This window comes from Pangasianodon hypophthalmus, chromosome 9, assembly GCF_027358585.1.
Source record: "Pangasianodon hypophthalmus isolate fPanHyp1 chromosome 9, fPanHyp1.pri, whole genome shotgun sequence".
In the NCBI taxonomy this organism is placed as follows: Eukaryota; Metazoa; Chordata; class Actinopteri; order Siluriformes; family Pangasiidae; genus Pangasianodon; species Pangasianodon hypophthalmus.
The window spans coordinates 8486473-8502150 of NC_069718.1; the positions used below are offsets into that span (position 1 = coordinate 8486473).

Below are 15678 nucleotides of genomic sequence, written 5' to 3' on the forward strand. Positions count from 1 at the left end.
TCTTAAACAGAATTCCGCAACTGAAACGCATTTAGTACATGAAGCAAAACACATGGAGCAAAATTCTATCACTACTACACCAGGAACACCCATGGACGTGTCAAAACACGCCAGATAAATGTTCATAGAACAACGTAAATTTTACCAACCAAACCTTCGTTACTAGCTCGGAAAAAGCAAGCGCATAATCTTCTTTTAATACAACTTTAAAGGTCTCATTAGAGACCATCAAAAATTGCCATGGCTGACTATTTTTCAAGTCATCCAGGCGGGGTATTGGGTAAAGTTTTCAACCAGCAATGATCGCGCCTCGGATTAACCTCATAAGCTACGATATTGCCTCTGCGAAAGGATAAAGATCCCGCCCACAACGGCACATGCCCACATTCAGATAGGAGACAGTCCAGGATGGTAAGTCCAAACACATCGCTCAGGTATGTCAGTCACTAAAGGAACAACACGACTGAACCTTCTGTCACTATTTTGACTGAGAACAAACAGGTTCAAGAATTTCCTAGCAAAAAGGTGTCAAATAAGATACCTGAAATTCAATAGAAATAAAAGGCTTCCAATCCTCCAGTCGGATCTAAAAGGGGAGGAGTCAGACACGACAGGTAGAAGTCTTTGAAATCAGCCAATATTCATTTCCAAGCTCATATTAAACGATCTAGAAAACCTGGCTGGAAAACAAACAAACAAACCAAGCAAAAACCTTCCAGTGCTACAGTCTGGAAGAAAAGGGGCGGGTGTCACATACGACAGGTACATGCTTGAAACCAGGTGAGATTCAGTTCCATTCCATTATTAAGCAATCTGGTAAAGCCCCTTGGAAAACCTACTCTTTCTTATTCACTGGTTAAAATTCCCCTTAGGAACAATGGAAACTGGCCATAGAATTTTTATTTCCTTTTTCTTAAACAGAATTCCGCAACTGAAACGCATTTAGTACATGAAGCAAAACACATGGAGCAAAATTCTATCACTACTACACCAGGAACACCCATGGACGTGTCAAAACACGCCAGATAAATGTTCATAGAACAACGTAAATTTTACCAACCAAACCTTCGTTACTAGCTCGGAAAAAGCAAGCGCATAATCTTCTTTTAATACAACTTTAAAGGTCTCATTAGAGACCATCAAAAATTGCCATGGCTGACTATTTTTCAAGTCATCCAGGCGGGGTATTGGGTAAAGTTTTCAACCAGCAATGATCGCGCCTCGGATTAACCTCATAAGCTACGATATTGCCTCTGCGAAAGGATAAAGATCCCGCCCACAACGGCACATGCCCACATTCAGATAGGAGACAGTCCAGGATGGTAAGTCCAAACACATCGCTCAGGTATGTCAGTCACTAAAGGAACAACACGACTGAACCTTCTGTCACTATTTTGACTGAGAACAAACAGGTTCAAGAATTTCCTAGCAAAAAGGTGTCAAATAAGATACCTGAAATTCAATAGAAATAAAAGGCTTCCAATCCTCCAGTCGGATCTAAAAGGGGAGGAGTCAGACACGACAGGTAGAAGTCTTTGAAATCAGCCAATATTCATTTCCAAGCTCATATTAAACGATCTAGAAAACCTGGCTGGAAAACAAACAAACAAACCAAGCAAAAACCTTCCAGTGCTACAGTCTGGAAGAAAAGGGGCGGGTGTCACATACGACAGGTACATGCTTGAAACCAGGTGAGATTCAGTTCCATTCCATTATTAAGCAATCTGGTAAAGCCCCTTGGAAAACCTACTCTTTCTTATTCACTGGTTAAAATTCCCCTTAGGAACAATGGAAACTGGCCATAGAATTTTTATTTCCTTTTTCTTAAACAGAATTCCGCAACTGAAACGCATTTAGTACATGAAGCAAAACACATGGAGCAAAATTCTATCACTACTACACCAGGAACACCCATGGACGTGTCAAAACACGCCAGATAAATGTTCATAGAACAACGTAAATTTTACCAACCAAACCTTCGTTACTAGCTCGGAAAAAGCAAGCGCATAATCTTCTTTTAATACAACTTTAAAGGTCTCATTAGAGACCATCAAAAATTGCCATGGCTGACTATTTTTCAAGTCATCCAGGCGGGGTATTGGGTAAAGTTTTCAACCAGCAATGATCGCGCCTCGGATTAACCTCATAAGCTACGATATTGCCTCTGCGAAAGGATAAAGATCCCGCCCACAACGGCACATGCCCACATTCAGATAGGAGACAGTCCAGGATGGTAAGTCCAAACACATCGCTCAGGTATGTCAGTCACTAAAGGAACAACACGACTGAACCTTCTGTCACTATTTTGACTGAGAACAAACAGGTTCAAGAATTTCCTAGCAAAAAGGTGTCAAATAAGATACCTGAAATTCAATAGAAATAAAAGGCTTCCAATCCTCCAGTCGGATCTAAAAGGGGAGGAGTCAGACACGACAGGTAGAAGTCTTTGAAATCAGCCAATATTCATTTCCAAGCTCATATTAAACGATCTAGAAAACCTGGCTGGAAAACAAACAAACAAACCAAGCAAAAACCTTCCAGTGCTACAGTCTGGAAGAAAAGGGGCGGGTGTCACATACGACAGGTACATGCTTGAAACCAGGTGAGATTCAGTTCCATTCCATTATTAAGCAATCTGGTAAAGCCCCTTGGAAAACCTACTCTTTCTTATTCACTGGTTAAAATTCCCCTTAGGAACAATGGAAATTGGCCATAGAATTTTTATTTCCTTTTTCTTAAACAGAATTCCGCAACTGAAACGCATTTAGTACATGAAGCAAAACACATGGAGCAAAATTCTACCACTACTACACCAGGAACACCCATGGACGTGTCAAAACACGCCAGATAAATGTTCATAGAACAACGTACATTTTACCAACCAAACCTTCGTTACTAGCTCGGAAAAAGCAAGCGCATAATCTTCTTTTGACACAACTTTAAAGGTCTTATTAGAGACCATCAAAAATTGCCACGGCTGACTATTTTTCAAGTCATCCAGGCGGGGTATTGGGTAAAGTTTTCAACCAGCAATGATCGCGCCTCGGATTAACCTCATAAGCTACGATATTGCCTCTGCGAAAGGATAAAGGTCCCGCCCACAACGGCACATGCCCACATTCAGATAGGAGACAGTCCAGGATGGTAAGTCCAAACACATCGCTCAGGTATGTCAGTCACTAAAGGAACAACACGACTGAACCTTCTGTCACTAGTTTGACTGAGAACAAACCGGTTCAAGAATTTCCTAGCAAAAAGGTGTCAAATAAGCTACCTGAAATTCAATAGAAATAAAAGGCTTCCAATCCTCCAGTCGGATCTAAAAGGGGAGGAGTCAGACACGACAGGTAGAAGTCTTTGAAATCAGCCAATATTCATTTCCAAGCTCATATTAAACGATCTAGAAAACCTGGCTGGAAAACAAACAAACAAACCAAGCAAAAACCTTCCAGTGCTACAGTCTGGAAGAAAAGGGGCAGGTGTCACATAGGACAGGTACATGCTTGAAACCCGGTGAGATTTAGTTCCATTCCATTATTAAGCAATCTGGTAAAGCCCCTTGGACAACCTACTCTTTCTTATTCACTGGTTAAAATTCCCCTTAGGAACAATCGAAATTGGCCCTAGAATTTTTATTTCCTTTTTCTTAAACAGAATTCCGCAACTGAAACGCACTTAGTACATGAAGCAAAACACATGGAGCAAAATTCTACCACTACTACACCAGGAACACCCATGGACGTGTCAAAACACGCCAGATAAATGTTCATAGAACAACGTACATTTTACCAACCAAACCTTCGTTACTAGCTCGGAAAAAGTAAGCGCATAATCTTCTTTTGACACAACTTTAAAGGTCTCATTAGAGACCATCAAAAATTGCCACGGCTGACTATTTTTCAAGTCATCCAGGCGGGGTATTGGGTAAAGTTTTCAACCAGCAATGATCGCGCCTCGGATTAACCTCATAAGCTACGATATTGCCTCTGCGAAAGGATAAAGGTCCCGCCCACAACGGCACATGCCCACATTCAGATAGGAGACAGTCCAGGATGGTAAGTCCAAACACATCGCTCAGGTATGTCAGTCACTAAAGGAACAACACGACTGAACCTTCTGTCACTAGTTTGACTGAGAACAAACAGGTTCAAGAATTTCCTAGCAAAAAGGTGTCAAATAAGCTACCTGAAATTAAATAGAAATAAAAGGCTTCCAATCCTCCAGTCGGATCTAAAAGGGGAGGAGTCAGACACGACAGGTAGAAGTCTTTGAAATCAGCCAATATTCATTTCCAAGCTCATATTAAACGATCTAGAAAACCTGGCTGGAAAACAAACAAACCAAGCAAAAACCTTCCAGTGCTACAGTCTGGAAGAAAAGGGGCGGGTGTCACATAGGACAGGTACATGCTTGAAACCAGGTGAGATTCAGTTCCATTCCATTATTAAGCAATCTGGTGAAGCCGGTTAAAATTCCCCTTAGGAACAATCTAAATTGGCCATACAATTTTTAGTTCCTTTTTTTTTTTAAAACAGAATTCCGCAACTGAAACACATTTAGTACATGAAGCAAAACACACAGAGTAAAATTCTACCACGACTACACCAGGAACACGTGTCAAAACACGCCAGATAAATGCTCATAGAACAAGGTAAAATTTACCAACCATATCTTCATTACTAGCTCGGAAAAATTAAACACACAATCTTCTTTTGATACAACTTTAAAGGTCTCGTTAGAGACCGTCAAAAATTGCCACGGCTGACTATTTTTCAAGTCATCCAGGCGTGGAATTGGGCAAAGATTTCAACCAGCCAAAATGGCACCACAGCTAAACTAGAACAACACAATCGCCCACAACGGCACATGCCCACATTCAGATAGGAGACAGTCCAGGATGGTAAGTCCAAACACATCGCTCAGGTATGTCAGTCACTAAAGGAACAACACGACTGAACCTTCTGTCACTAGTTTGACTGAGAACAAACAGGTTCAAGAATTTCCTAGCAAAAAGGTGTCAAATAAGATACCTGAAATTCAATAGAAATAAAAGGCTTCCAATCCTCCAGTCGGATCTAAAAGGGGAGGAGTCAGACACGACAGGTAGAAGTCTTTGAAATCAGCCAATATTCATTTCCAAGCTCATATTAAACGATCTAGAAAACCTGGGGGGAAAACAAACAAACAAACCAAGCAAAAACCTTCCCGTGCTACAGTCTGGAAGAAAAGGGGCGGGTGTCACATACGACAGGTACATGCTTGAAACCAGGTGAGATTCAGTTCCATTCCATTATTAAGCAATCTGGTAAAGCCCCTTGGAAAACCTACTCTTTCTTATTCACTGGTTAAAATTCCCCTTAGGAACAATGGAAATTGGCCCTAGAATTTTTATTTCCTTTTTCTTAAACAGAATTCCGCAACTGAAATGCATTTAGTACATGAAGCAAAACACATGGAGCAAAATTCTACCACTACTACACCAGGAACACCCATGGACGTGTCAAAACACGCCAGATAAATGTTCATAGAACAACGTAAATTTTACCAACCAAACCTTCGTTACTAGCTCGGAAAAAGTAAGCGCATAATCTTCTTTTAATACAACTTTAAAGGTCTCATTAGAGACCATCAAAAATTGCCACGGCTGACTATTTTTCAAGTCATCCAGGCGGGGTATTGGGTAAAGTTTTCAACCAGCAATGATCGCGCCTCGGATTAACCTCATAAGCTACGATATTGCCTCTGCGAAAGGATAAAGGTCCCGCCCACAACGGCACATGCCCACATTCAGATAGGAGACAGTCCAGGATGGTAAGTCCAAACACATCGCTCAGGTATGTCAGTCACTAAAGGAACAACACGACTGAACCTTCTGTCACTAGTTTGACTGAGAACAAACAGGTTCAAGAATTTCCTAGCAAAAAGGTGTCAAATAAGATACCTGAAATTCAATAGAAATAAAAGGCTTCCAATCCTCCAGTCGGATCTAAAAGGGGAGGAGTCAGACACGACAGGTAGAAGTCTTTGAAATCAGCCAATATTCATTTCCAAGCTCATATTAAACGATCTAGAAAACCTGGCTGGAAAACAAACAAACAAACCAAGCAAAAACCTTCCAGTGCTACAGTCTGGAAGAAAAGGGGCAGGTGTCACATAGGACAGGTACATGCTTGAAACCCGGTGAGATTTAGTTCCATTCCATTATTAAGCAATCTGGTAAAGCCCCTTGGACAACCTACTCTTTCTTATTCACTGGTTAAAATTCCCCTTAGGAACAATCGAAATTGGCCCTAGAATTTTTATTTCCTTTTTCTTAAACAGAATTCCGCAACTGAAACGCACTTAGTACATGAAGCAAAACACATGGAGCAAAATTCTACCACTACTACACCAGGAACACCCATGGACGTGTCAAAACACGCCAGATAAATGTTCATAGAACAACGTACATTTTACCAACCAAACCTTCGTTACTAGCTCGGAAAAAGTAAGCGCATAATCTTCTTTTGACACAACTTTAAAGGTCTCATTAGAGACCATCAAAAATTGCCACGGCTGACTATTTTTCAAGTCATCCAGGCGGGGTATTGGGTAAAGTTTTCAACCAGCAATGATCGCGCCTCGGATTAACCTCATAAGCTACGATATTGCCTCTGCGAAAGGATAAAGGTCCCGCCCACAACGGCACATGCCCACATTCAGATAGGAGACAGTCCAGGATGGTAAGTCCAAACACATCGCTCAGGTATGTCAGTCACTAAAGGAACAACACGACTGAACCTTCTGTCACTAGTTTGACTGAGAACAAACAGGTTCAAGAATTTCCTAGCAAAAAGGTGTCAAATAAGCTACCTGAAATTAAATAGAAATAAAAGGCTTCCAATCCTCCAGTCGGATCTAAAAGGGGAGGAGTCAGACACGACAGGTAGAAGTCTTTGAAATCAGCCAATATTCATTTCCAAGCTCATATTAAACGATCTAGAAAACCTGGCTGGAAAACAAACAAACCAAGCAAAAACCTTCCAGTGCTACAGTCTGGAAGAAAAGGGGCGGGTGTCACATAGGACAGGTACATGCTTGAAACCAGGTGAGATTCAGTTCCATTCCATTATTAAGCAATCTGGTGAAGCCGGTTAAAATTCCCCTTAGGAACAATCTAAATTGGCCATACAATTTTTAGTTCCTTTTTTTTTTTAAAACAGAATTCCGCAACTGAAACACATTTAGTACATGAAGCAAAACACACAGAGTAAAATTCTACCACGACTACACCAGGAACACGTGTCAAAACACGCCAGATAAATGCTCATAGAACAAGGTAAAATTTACCAACCATATCTTCATTACTAGCTCGGAAAAATTAAACACACAATCTTCTTTTGATACAACTTTAAAGGTCTCGTTAGAGACCGTCAAAAATTGCCACGGCTGACTATTTTTCAAGTCATCCAGGCGTGGAATTGGGCAAAGATTTCAACCAGCCAAAATGGCACCACAGCTAAACTAGAACAACACAATCGCCCACAACGGCACATGCCCACATTCAGATAGGAGACAGTCCAGGATGGTAAGTCCAAACACATCGCTCAGGTATGTCAGTCACTAAAGGAACAACACGACTGAACCTTCTGTCACTAGTTTGACTGAGAACAAACAGGTTCAAGAATTTCCTAGCAAAAAGGTGTCAAATAAGATACCTGAAATTCAATAGAAATAAAAGGCTTCCAATCCTCCAGTCGGATCTAAAAGGGGAGGAGTCAGACACGACAGGTAGAAGTCTTTGAAATCAGCCAATATTCATTTCCAAGCTCATATTAAACGATCTAGAAAACCTGGGGGGAAAACAAACAAACAAACCAAGCAAAAACCTTCCCGTGCTACAGTCTGGAAGAAAAGGGGCGGGTGTCACATAGGACAGGTACATGCTTGAAACCCGGTGAGATTTAGTTCCATTCCATTATTAAGCAATCTGGTAAAGCCCCTTGGAAAACCTACTCTTTCTTATTCACTGGTTAAAATTCCCCTTAGGAACAATGGAAATTGGCCATAGAATTTTTATTTCCTTTTTCTTAAACAGAATTCCGCAACTGAAACGCATTTAGTACATGAAGCAAAACACATGGAGCAAAATTCTACCACTACTACACCAGGAACACGTGTCAAAACACGCCAGATAAATGCTCATAGAACAAGGTAAAATTTACCAACCATATCTTCATTACTAGCTCGGAAAAATTAAACACACAATTTTCTTTTGATACAACTTTAAAGGTCTCGTTAGAGACCGTCAAAAATTGCCACGGCTGACTATTTTTCAAGTCATCCAGGCGTGGAATTGGGCTAAGATTTCAACCAGCCAAAATGGCACCACAGCTAAACTAGAACAACACAATCGCCCACAACGGCACATGCCCACATTCAGATAGGAGACAGTCCAGGATGGTAAGTCCAAACACATCGCTCAGGTATGTCAGTCACTAAAGGAACAACACGACTGAACCTTCTGTCACTAGTTTGACTGAGAACAAACAGGTTCAAGAATTTCCTAGCAAAAAGGTGTCAAATAAGCTACCTGAAATTCAATAGAAATAAAAGGCTTCCAATCCTCCAGTCGGATCTAAAAGGGGAGGAGTCAGACACGACAGGTAGAAGTCTTTGAAATCAGCCAATATTCATTTCCAAGCTCATATTAAACGATCTAGAAAACCTGGGGGGAAAACAAACAAACCAAGCAAAAACCTTCCAGTGCTACAGTCTGGAAGAAAAGGGGCGGGTGTCACATACGACAGGTACATGCTTGAAACCAGGTGAGATTCAGTTCCATTCCATTATTAAGCAATCTGGTAAAGCCCCTTGGAAAACCTACTCTTTCTTATTCACTGGTTAAAATTCCCCTTAGGAACAATGGAAATTGGCCCTAGAATTTTTATTTCCTTTTTCTTAAACAGAATTCCGCAACTGAAATGCATTTAGTACATGAAGCAAAACACATGGAGCAAAATTCTACCACTACTACACCAGGAACACCCATGGACGTGTCAAAACACGCCAGATAAATGTTCATAGAACAACGTACATTTTACCAACCAAACCTTCGTTACTAGCTCGGAAAAAGTAAGCGCATAATCTTCTTTTGACACAACTTTAAAGGTCTCATTAGAGACCATCAAAAATTGCCACGGCTGACTATTTTTCAAGTCATCCAGGCGGGGTATTGGGTAAAGTTTTCAACCAGCAATGATCGCGCCTCGGATTAACCTCATAAGCTACGATATTGCCTCTGCGAAAGGATAAAGATCCCGCCCACAACGGCACATGCCCACATTCAGATAGGAGACAGTCCAGGATGGTAAGTCCAAACACATCGCTCAGGTATGTCAGTCACTAAAGGAACAACACGACTGAACCTTCTGTCACTAGTTTGACTGAGAACAAACAGGTTCAAGAATTTCCTAGCAAAAAGGTGTCAAATAAGCTACCTGAAATTAAATAGAAATAAAAGGCTTCCAATCCTCCAGTCGGATCTAAAAGGGGAGGAGTCAGACACGACAGGTAGACGTCTTTGAAATCAGCCAATATTCATTTTCCCTTCACTGGAACCAAGAGGCCCAAACCAGTTCCATCATGACAGTGACCCTTTACAATACGCGTGCTCCATGAAGACATGCTTTGCCAAGGTTGAAGTGGAAGAACTCGAGTGTCCTGCGCAGAGTCCTGACCTCAAACTCACTGAACACCTTTGGGATGAACTGGAACACTGACTGCACCCCACACCTCCTCACCCACCCAACATCAGTGCCTGGGGGAGAGCAGAAGTAAAATGAAACAGGTGTTTGTTAAAGTAAATGAACATCAACCAGATTATGCACAAATGCAATTACTGGAACATATATTCAAAGTTTTGGTTGCCTTCCTGATAGTAGAAGTGGACAAATTATGAAAGTAACACTCCAAGTCGTTTTTTAAAAGAACCAAACCAGGGTTGAAGTTTTACTACACTGCATTTGTGAACGTGATACTTGGCTAATAAAATGATTAAATTGCATACAGAGTATAAATTTGTGTTTCAAGTCACAGTAAATGAATTCCAAATTAATCAATAAATAAATAAATAAAAAGGGAAAGAAACGAAAGAAAATGAAGAAAGATCTCAGGGTGTTAGCTACAGAAAGTTCAGCTGTCATCAATATCCAATTTCAAATGTGACACCAGAAAGGATTTGACTGGATCAAAGCTGTGAATGAGCCTGAAAGGTAGTTCTTTACCTTTCCGCTTTAATAAAAAATTGTTAAGCAAAGAACAGACTTTCTTCCAGCACAATATTGTGAACCGACCTGTTCCAGTTTGAAAAAAATGCACGGATTTTCTTCTTATTTTTTCCGACGTGCTTTTGCAAACACATTGTCCCAAGCAGGCAAACGTTATTCACCTCTCCGGGCTCAGAGTGGCGCACTTCCCCACTCTCGGGAAGGGGGATTAGCTCAAATGGTAGAGCGTCTACAAATTATGTCTGATTCTGTCATTGTGACAGTTACGTCATTTATTTATTTATTTATTTATTGTTGTTGTTGTTGTTTTTTGCTTAACTTCACGAGTGCAGTGTCAAGATCGTGGAAAAATACACTAAAATAACGTGTATTGATGCAAACGTCGCTCCCAGTAGTATTTCAAAATATTAGCGCACAAAAAAAAATCGGTCTTCACTATTTCTAATATTAATTTTTAAAATAAATTAATGAAACTAAAGAGTAAATTTATCTCTCGATACCATGTGAGGTCATGACCCCGGAGTCTGGGAACTCCTATGTTATCAGTAATGAGCAGTGGTGGATCCTGGCATAAGCCACATAAGCAGCCGCCTAGGGCAAGAGGTTCTCACTGCAGCCTGTAGCGCGATGACGTATTGGATTAGACCCACTACGTTCTGGATGTAGTAACATACATGCACCCACGGCAGAGACAGTGTGTCGGTAAATAATTCAACTACGGTTAGGGTTACAACATCCAGTGCGTAGTGGATCTAATCCAATACGTCATCGCGCTACAGGCTGCAGTGAAGACACACTCGCCTAGGGCGGCATGGGGCGCCGTTCGCGCACGCAGCTTTCAGACACACTCTTCACTTCTGCATAGGTCATCTGAGGCAGTTTCACAGAGGATTGCGCCTGCTACCTGTTTCGCACTTATTGAAAATGAGTTCTTTATAGGCCCCTTGTGGTACACGTCCCCTTTCTGCCGCCCCTCACACCTCTGCTGCTGGCTGCCTGCTCATGAAAACGCACCTGCTAGAAGCCTCAACTAGGGGAGGGATATTTCAAAAGTGCTATACAAACAAACAAATAAACAAATAAATAAAAAAGAAATAAGTGAAATCGCAAAATATAATGTTTCCCTACTCCTGATCCAATGATGTACAGTTGCAGTTTCCTTGGATTACTGTAAAACACTAATAAATAACAACAAAAGGCTGACACACTGTACACCACAAATGTGAAGTTTAGTCTTGACCGGTGATCGACGGGGGCAGAATTAGCCATGTTTACAAGTGTGTGTGTGTGTGTGTGTGTGTGTTTGTGTGTGTGACATGATGAAAATAGAAACTGTGAATGAGAAAAAAACAAACAAACAAAAAAACCTCAAAACCATCAGGATTTCAATTTCGGAAAAAGAGAAATGAGGACGACGAGAAATGGGACACAGATAGAGCTATGTTATGTATGTCATCTCATACGACGTTTTGCAGTAACTTTATTAATCTTGCAGTGCTAGTTATGATAATAGTCATCAATAGGTATAAAACCAAATTACATGAAAGTTTGGATTGCGCATTATAACAATTTTTATAACCTAAATCGCAGTATCAATACATGCATCATTATTTTAATGTTATATTTTTATGTAGTAACTCTTTTTTGTTCATGTCATTTTCACTGCAGTGGCATTCTGCCATTATATCTCAGTATTATTGCTAGTATCATACCTCATGTACTGTCTTGCCCTTTTGAACATTTCTGACTCTTCTATTCATAACATTTCTCTATTTATTTATTACTTAATTGTTATTTGAGTTATGTTGAATTGATTGTTGTAAATAGCTAATTACTCAATTATTGTATTTACTGTATTTGTATTTTCATTTATTCATTATTTATTTTAACATATTTCAACATGTTGCATGCTTATGGGGGGGGGGGTGGCTGTGGTTGATCTGGCTTAGGGCACCAAGTAAGCCAGAACCGCCACTGATAATGTGTGGTTGAATGTGTGTAGGATTTATATGGAATTACCATTGTAACCAACAGATTAAATTAGATTTTTGGAATTGAGGATCAGGATGATCTGAACAGGGTCAAGGTCACAACAAGGTCAACCATCTGAAACATGTTAAATAGTTTTTCTTCGATAGCTCCCATGCTGTTTGAAGTATATTTTAAAGGTATTTCTGGCATACAAATTAGGAACAAAAGGGACTTGACTTGTAATGGAAACATCCTCGTTGACGCAGTCGGCGTCAAGTTCTTGTTTGTTCAATAATAGATTTAAAACTAACTGAATAGATTTTAAACATAAGCATTGTCTTGTTTTGGAGCACCATTGTCAATCTTGCAGAAAATATCATGATGACATAGGAGTAGATAATTTTTCTGATATAAAAGCAACTACTCTGCCACTCTCTAACTGTCTCCCCTAATTAAGCAGTTAGTGCTTAATGCTAAAGAAAAGAGTGCAACTATGCACTCTTTTCTTTCTTGCTGCACTTTAGCGACGGTCACTAACATTTCAGTGACACGATAATAGATACTTGTAGGATATTCAGAGAAAATGTTACAATAACTCCGACCCAGGTGTTTTCCTTTTTTTTTCATGTGTTGGAGGGATTGTTAATGGCCAGCCACAGAATGCCTAGAAGGACACCGTTATGAGGAGATTTGATCATTATAAAGGAGATGGACTTGTGGTGTGGTGTGGAGGAGCCTGGTGCTTGTGGTCAGGAGTATGGTGCTCATCACCATTTTTCTTTGCCTAAATGTTCACTATCTAGAACATGAGGGGATGAGCATAAGTTGTTGGGCTTTCTCTTCAACCATGAAGTTACCACATGCACTGGAATCTACAAGAGCTGAAAAATAATAGGACTTTGTTCACCATGACAAGCAGACTGGGAAAGTGCACTTCCTGGTCTTTAGAGTGAGGTGATGGGCATGCTCATCTGGGTCACAAACTTGTTCTGCGGGCAAACTTGACCCTCACGATAATGTCCTTTTGCCTCATAGTATTTGAAGTACCCCTCATGTCTCCTGTTCAGTTTTTTCCCCCCTTCTTAGTATAATTTCACTTGGCCAATGGGCACTTCAGGGTTTGAGGGCTTGTGAGACATTGTGGTTTTGTGGCCATCATCAGATTCAGATCCATACAGCCAACTGAATGGATTCATTTAGGGACATTTGCCCATCTTTGCATGCTAATTTAGTCTGAAGGAAGGCTGTTTTAAGGGCAGGTTCATTCCAACTACTCTGTGCAACAAGTGTGCAAAAAGAAGGCATAATCAGCAGCTGGATGTTCCCCTTTGTTCAGAGATAATAGCTGCTCCCCTATTTTGAGACACAGTGATCATACACCTCCCAGAATGCCCATTCAAACTGCTGTAGTGACTCTTGGGAATGGTAAAGGATGATTGCCCAATAGAGTTGTCTTCCAGTGAGTAGGATTATTTTATCAATACCCCAAAAGTAGAGTAGGTGACTAGTGAAAAGGAGAGCACTGTAAGAGGTACCCTTTGCAGTGGTGGCTCAGTGGTTAAGGCTCTGTGTTACTGATGAGAAGATTGGAGGTTGAAGCCTCAGTACTACCAAGCGGCCACTGTTGAGCCCTTAAGCAAGGCCCTTAACCCTTTCTGCTCCAGGAGCACTGTATCATGGCTGACCCAGTGCTCTTACCCCAATTTCCTAAGAAGCTGGGATATGTGAAGAAAACAATTTCACTGTACTGTAATGTATATGTGAAAAATAAAGGCTTCTTTTTTCTTCTTCCAGTTGCCCAGGGATCCATTGCACTCATCTCATAGGGTGATGCCATGGGCTTACTATTCATTTTAGGATTGAGTATAAGGCTTTATTTGTTTTCTTTTTATAGCCCTAAATGGACTGACCCCCTCTTATATTTCAGACATGCTTTGTATACTTCTTAGAGGAACCAGAAATATGTTTTCACTTTTGTGGTCACTGCACTGGGCTTCTCTGGACCAGTCTATCAGTAACCTCAGGCATGCTTCTTCTGTGTCATTTTTAAATAAAATCTGAAAACTTACTTTTCTTCCAAAGCCTTTGAGAATGATTGTATGCATAATATGTTAGTGTGTAAATGAATGTTTGCATATATTATTGTCTAAATCAATGAAGAGTGCAGATGTTGTTTTACATGTGCTTTACAAATAAAATTCACAAGGTTTGGGCACTTTTGACTTTTGTGCATTCAGAGACTCACGTTAAACTTGGGTGTTTGCGATGGTGCAGCGTACCACAACAGACTTGTCTGTGGTGGCAGAAACATGCTGTAGCTGTTGAGTGTGTGCTCCTAGGAGTTGGCCTTAAGACACGACTGTAGACGTTCAACATTCAACACCTGAACTTCTGCTGAATGTGAATCTGCAGTCTTCTGTAATGCTCTGATCAGACCAAAGCACAGTCAAAAATCTAAAACTGTAGAGCAGGCAAGGGTCAGAACACAATAAGGAATAAAACACCAGAAGATGAGCCAAAGGGCCAAAACACATTCAATGCAATCAAGGCTTGAGAACTTATGCAACTATGACACTGACAATTATATACTAAAAACGGTGAGCTTATATACCATGAAATGAAGAGCGAACAAGAAATTCAGGTCAGAGGTTGCACTAGAACTCAGGAGAACTGCTGGCAGGGAGGGTAATATTATAAAATGATGTTCCGTACGTCCTCACTCCAACCAAAAATTCACACCCATTACCCATTATTCCCACCCCAAACCTACTCCCCCCACCCACTGATCTTCATCAACGATTAGTACTCATAAATGATTGCCAATTATGATTAACATAGAATTTATATTTACAGAAAAAAATATATGGCCAAAAGTATGTGGAAACCTGACCATTACACCTATATGTGTTTTACCGCAAACTGTTGCCACAAAGTTTGAAGCACACAATTCTGAATATCCTTGTATGCTGTAGCACTACACTTTCCCCTCACCGGAACTGTGTCATTTTTAAATAAAATCTGAAAACATACTTTTCTTCCAAAGCCTTTGGGAATGGTTGAATGCATAATACATTAGTGTGCAAATTTATGTTTGCATATATTATTGTCTAAATCACTGAAGAGTGCAGATGCTCTTTTACATGTGCTTTATAAATAAAATTCACTTAGTACACAAGGTTTGGGCACTTTTTTTTTTTTTCTTGATCTCACTAATGCTCTTGTGGCTGAATGATCACAAATCTCTACATCCACACTCCAAACTCTAGTGGATAGCCTTTCCAGAATAGAGGATGGAATTATAACAGCAAAGGGGGAATAAATCTGGAATGGGATGTTTGAAAAGCACATGGATGTGATGGTCAGGTGTCCACAAACTTTTGGCCACATAGTGTAGGTGTCACAAAAGTGTATCAGGTTTAAAGTAGCAGAAGAGACCAAT

General features: G+C 40.5%; 11 non-coding genes across 11 annotated transcripts; all 11 read right to left on the reverse strand.

The window, feature by feature from the left end:
• Nucleotides 1-213: 213 nt before the first annotated feature.
• Nucleotides 214-354, reverse strand: LOC128318974 (U4 spliceosomal RNA). The gene has a single exon (XR_008302403.1). It is a non-coding gene; the product is annotated as a U4 spliceosomal RNA (small nuclear RNA).
• A 770-nt stretch (nucleotides 355-1124) lies between these two features.
• Nucleotides 1125-1265, reverse strand: LOC128318985 (U4 spliceosomal RNA). The gene has a single exon (XR_008302414.1). It is a non-coding gene; the product is annotated as a U4 spliceosomal RNA (small nuclear RNA).
• A 770-nt stretch (nucleotides 1266-2035) lies between these two features.
• LOC128318996 (U4 spliceosomal RNA) lies at nucleotides 2036-2176 on the reverse strand. The gene has a single exon (XR_008302425.1). It is a non-coding gene; the product is annotated as a U4 spliceosomal RNA (small nuclear RNA).
• Nucleotides 2177-2946: 770 nt separating this feature from the next.
• Nucleotides 2947-3087, reverse strand: LOC128319008 (U4 spliceosomal RNA). Its single transcript, XR_008302437.1, has one exon. It is a non-coding gene; the product is annotated as a U4 spliceosomal RNA (small nuclear RNA).
• Nucleotides 3088-3857: 770 nt separating this feature from the next.
• LOC117598206 (U4 spliceosomal RNA) lies at nucleotides 3858-3998 on the reverse strand. The gene has a single exon (XR_004578900.2). It is a non-coding gene; the product is annotated as a U4 spliceosomal RNA (small nuclear RNA).
• Nucleotides 3999-4730: 732 nt separating this feature from the next.
• LOC117598208 (U4 spliceosomal RNA) lies at nucleotides 4731-4864 on the reverse strand. The gene has a single exon (XR_008302452.1). It is a non-coding gene; the product is annotated as a U4 spliceosomal RNA (small nuclear RNA).
• A 749-nt stretch (nucleotides 4865-5613) lies between these two features.
• Nucleotides 5614-5754, reverse strand: LOC128319026 (U4 spliceosomal RNA). The gene has a single exon (XR_008302456.1). It is a non-coding gene; the product is annotated as a U4 spliceosomal RNA (small nuclear RNA).
• A 770-nt stretch (nucleotides 5755-6524) lies between these two features.
• On the reverse strand, nucleotides 6525-6665 carry LOC128319027 (U4 spliceosomal RNA). Its single transcript, XR_008302458.1, has one exon. It is a non-coding gene; the product is annotated as a U4 spliceosomal RNA (small nuclear RNA).
• Nucleotides 6666-7397: 732 nt separating this feature from the next.
• On the reverse strand, nucleotides 7398-7531 carry LOC128319023 (U4 spliceosomal RNA). Its single transcript, XR_008302453.1, has one exon. It is a non-coding gene; the product is annotated as a U4 spliceosomal RNA (small nuclear RNA).
• Nucleotides 7532-8272: 741 nt separating this feature from the next.
• Nucleotides 8273-8406, reverse strand: LOC128319024 (U4 spliceosomal RNA). Its single transcript, XR_008302454.1, has one exon. It is a non-coding gene; the product is annotated as a U4 spliceosomal RNA (small nuclear RNA).
• Nucleotides 8407-9151: 745 nt separating this feature from the next.
• Nucleotides 9152-9292, reverse strand: LOC117598194 (U4 spliceosomal RNA). Its single transcript, XR_004578888.2, has one exon. It is a non-coding gene; the product is annotated as a U4 spliceosomal RNA (small nuclear RNA).
• Between the last annotated feature and the right edge of the window lie 6386 nt (nucleotides 9293-15678).